The sequence below is a fragment of the Podarcis vaucheri genome (assembly GCF_965113315.1).
Source record: "Podarcis vaucheri genome assembly, chromosome: 2".
Taxonomy (NCBI): Eukaryota; Metazoa; Chordata; class Lepidosauria; order Squamata; family Lacertidae; genus Podarcis; species Podarcis vaucheri.
In genome coordinates this window covers 123915413-123920092 of record NC_138760.1, presented here as the reverse complement: position 1 = coordinate 123920092, position 4680 = coordinate 123915413, and positions in this window count along the sequence as shown.

Below are 4680 nucleotides of genomic sequence, written 5' to 3'. Positions count from 1 at the left end.
GGAAGTGAGAGCTGGACCATAAAGAAGACTGATCGCCAAAGAATTGATGCTTTTGAATTCTGGTGCTGGAGGAGACTCTTGAGAGTCCCATGGACTGCAAGAAGTTCAAACCTCTCCATTCTGAAGGAAATCAGCCCTGAGTGCTCACTGGAAGGACAGATCCTGAAGCTGAGGCTCCAAGACTTTGGCCATCTCATGGGAAGAGAAGACTCCCTGGAAAAGACCCTGATGTTGGGAAAGATGGAGGGCACAAGGAGAAGGGGACGACAGAGGACGAGATGGTTGGACAGTGTTCTCGAAGCTACCAGCATGAGTTTGACCAAACTGGGGGAGGCAGTGGAAGACAGGAGTGCCTGGCGTGCTCTGGTCCAGGGGGTTACAAAGAGTCAGACATGACTAAACGACTAAACAACAACAAAGACAGAGTAGGAGGCAAGCAGGGAACTGCTGCTGGAGGGAGAAGGAATCGATTTCACATCATGGTTCAAAACCGCACCAGGGACATTAGGAATCTACCCATAGCTGTTAACGTTTCCTTTTTTTAAAAGGGAAATTCCCTTATTCTGAATAGGATTCCTCGCAAGAAAAGGGAAAAGTTGACAGCTATGAATCTACCTTAGGCCAAGTCGGACTGTTGGTCCATCTAGCTCAGGATGTCTGCTCTGACTGGCAGCAGCTCTCCAGGACAGGAGACTCTTTTAATCTCAGGGTTGTGGGTTCGAGCCCCAGGCAGGGCAAAATGATTCCTGCATTGCTGGGAGGGGGGTAGGTCTACATGACCCTCGAGGTCCCTTCCAGTTCTACAATTCTATTATTATTTGTTCTTACCCTCCCAGGGCTATGGTTCCCACAGAGATTTAGTAAGGGGGAGCCATGCCTGTTTAAAGTGGCATTATGCTGTTTTCATAGAATCAGAATTGCAGAGTTGGGAGCGAGCTCAGTGGTCCTGTAGTCCAACCCCTTGCGATGCAGGAATCTCAACTGAATCATACACGACAGGTGGCCCTCCAACCACTGCTTAAAAACTTCTAAGAAAGGAAAGTCCACCATCTTCCGATGGAGTCCGTTCCACCGTTGAACAGCTTTTACAGTTCAATTCTGAGCACCACAATTTAAGGAGGATATACAAAATGAACTGGACCCCTTGGCAGGTTTTGAATAAACATACACAAATTTATTGGTTGGTAACATTGTTAAGTTGTGGGTGAACATATCAGACGACACAGCGATTCTTCAAACAGCTCTTGTTTATTCAGAGGCCAGAACAGAACTGAACTGAAGGGTTCAGCCAGCCTGCTTATATAGAGCTCCACTAGAACGCAACAGTAACCATTTTCTGTAACTATCCAATCACTGAGCGTCACTATCAATCCCTTATTTGCAAATGTGGACCTGAGTGAAAACTATCTACAGTATCCCCCTGCTGGCCCAGGGTGAGAACTTCAGTACATAATAAACATGATAGACAACACAAGGATATGTATAATTTTATAACATGCAGAGAATAATATGTGCAGAGAAATCAGAGAGAGGAGCTGAGGGAAGTCTCTGGGGGGTGGGGGAAAAGGGGGGAAATAATGTATGTGATTATATGATTTGACAATTTGTTATGTTGAAATTGCTTAATAAAAATATTTTTTTAAAAAAATTAAGGAGGATATTGACAAGCCGAAACGGAGGACAGAGGAGGGCAACCAAGATGATCAGTGGTTTGGAAACCAAGCTTTATGAGGCATGTTTGAAGGAGTTAGCCAGGAAAAGAGGAGACTGAGAGGAGATACGAGATCTCAAGGGCTGTCACATGGAAGAGGGAACATGCTTGTTTTCTCCTGCTCTGGATGGCGGGAACCGAACCAATGGCTTCAAGTTGCAAGAAAGGGGAATCCAAATAAACTTCAGGAAGAACTTTCTGGTGCAGATGAGGCCTAGCATGTAGTGCAGGCTGAGAATTAATGATTTCCTAGAAACTAGTGACTTTTCAGAATAAACACCATGGCTTTTAAATCGGGAACAAACTGGAGAACAGGATAAACAAATGCACGTTTATCACTGAATCACAGAGCTGGAAGGGACCCAAGGGTCATCTAGTCCAACCCCCCGCAATGCAGGAATCTCAGAGAAAGCATCCCTGACAGAGGGCCTTCCAACCTCTGCTTAAAAACCTTCAAGGAAGGAGAGTCCACAACCTCCAGAGGGAGACATTTCCACTGTCAAACAGCTCTTACCATCAGAAAGTTTTCCCTGATGTTTAGTCGGAATCTCCTTTCTTGTAACTTGAAGCCATGGGTTCGAGTCCTACCCTCCAGAGCAGGAGGAAACAAGCATGCGCCCTCTTCCATGGGACAGCCCTTGAGATACTGGAAGATGGCTATCATCTCTTTAGTGCGGAAGGAAAAAATGAGTGACTCCATCTGTACATTAGCAGGGGAGTGTGTATTGCTGTCATTTGCTGTCAATTCCCCTCACAGAGCTACAATTTCCAGAGTTTCTTGGGAAGAGGGACTGACGGTTAAGCCACCCAAGGAATTATGAATCTGGGCAGGGAATAGGGCATCTCCCTAAGCTCTCTGCACCCTTAACAAATCATCATCATCAAACCTTTATTGGCATCACTTATAAACATTCAGAACAAATAGGCCAATGCGATCTCGTCGCCATTTCAACAGTACAGTCATTTGCCAAAGGGAAAAAGAAACGAGCAATCTATTTCACCTCTGTGGGACTCCGGCAAGGGCAGGATCCTGTAGCGGACTTTGGCGGCAGAAAATCAAATAGAGGAACTTGGCTACTGTCTTGGTGAGCTCCTGGTCTCTCCCCTGTAATAAGAAGCGTATAACCTCTGTCTCTGGTTTCCATGTTGGGATACATAGGTGGTCTAAGCATTGTTGGCGAAGATCATCATATATTTTGCAATTAAGGGCCATTAAGAGTTTCCACTAGGTGGGCATCACATGGGCGGATCCTATCTCCTTCTGCCATACCCGCAAACCTGCCCCAAAGGAGGTTATTGAACCTAGCCAGCGAAAAAGCCCTTCTTTCTCGCGGGTTAAACAAAAATTGTAAATAATTAATGTTAAATTCCTGCGCCCAGGGCAGTTGAAAATAAAGAGGGGAATATGTTTTTTCGGCAGCTGAGATTACCGTATTTTTTGCACCATAACACTCACTTTTTTCCTCCTAGAAAGTAAGGGGAAATGTCTGTGCGTGTTATGGAGGGAATGCCTACGGGTGGCATACCTACGGATTTTCCTCCTCTAAAAACTATGTGCGTGTTATGGTCGGGTGCGTGTTATAGAGCGAAAAATACGGTAGTTTCTGGCGGTCTATGTCCCACAGCCTCGTTTTTAACATGGCTTTGGCGACTGGAAAAGCCACAGCACCCAGGAGATCCTCTGAAAGCCCGAGTTGCCGTAACTTTGTGCAAAACAGTTGTAGTGAAGGGAAGGGAAGGGGTCTGACAGAACTTCACTAAGTAAAGTACCTTTGTCTGCTGAAAAACAAATGTTTAGCCAGCATAAAAGAAAACTCATCCAGGCAACTGTCTCTACCCTTAACAAATGACAGCACCCAGAATTCTTTGAGGGAAGCTGTGACTATATAAAATGGCAAAATGGTTTCATAGGTATGCCATACAGTCATCCCTCATGTTACGGATGCTTCAGGTTACGTGTTTTCTGGTTGCGGCCAGCGGGAAACTCGGAAGTACCTGAACGGGTTACTTTTGGGTTTTGCCGCTCGCGCATGCGCAGAAGACCAAATTGCGCCTGCGCAGACATGGCGCTTCAGGATGCAAACGCTGCGGGTTGCCTCCGTCACGGATTACGTCCTCAACCTGAGGTTCCACAGTATATCAAAAAGTGAACACCCATACACAAAATTTGTTGAGCATTTTTTAAAGTTTTGCCCAAAGTTGTGATTTTTGAGCAAAATCGCAAAAAAAGACATTTTTGAGCTCTTTTTAAGGAAAATCGGCAAAAACGGCACTGCCGACGGGGGTTGCCTTACATCCGGATTCTCCCATTTTGACAATTTCCGCCCGGACACTGTTTCCGACTGCAGTATTCTCGGTTTGTCCAGATGTATGGCAACCCTAGTTTAAAAATATGGTGTGAATGCGGCCGCAACCTGAGCCTTGGAAAGCACGTAGAGCTGAAAGAGGAAGTGGGAAAGAATGCGCGTCTTCAGACTTCCTTCTTCAACTCCATGTGCTTTTCAATGGAGAGAAGGGTACCCTCCCTCTCTCCCCACCTCATGACCAAGGGGGCAGAGGTGGACTTCATGGGTGCCAGAGGAAGACCTAAAGGGCAACATTGCACCCGGGGGTGAGCCTTAAGTTTGATTCTGCAGGACTCTCCTTATACGACACTGAAATCTTTGTTGATATTATTATTTGAGAAACAGCTGTTGCAAGACACATAGAAGAGTGACTAGTGGGGTGCCACAGGGTTCTGTCTTGGGCCCGGTCTTACTCAACATCTTTATCAACGACTTGGATGATGGACTCAAGGGCATCCTGATCAAATTTGCAGATGACACCAAACTGGGAGGGGTGGCTAACACCCCAGAGGACAGGATCACACTTCAAAACGACCTTGACAGATTAGAGAACTGGGCAAAAACAAACAAGATGAACTTTAACAGGGAGAAATGTAAAGTATTGCACTTGGGCAAAAAAAATGA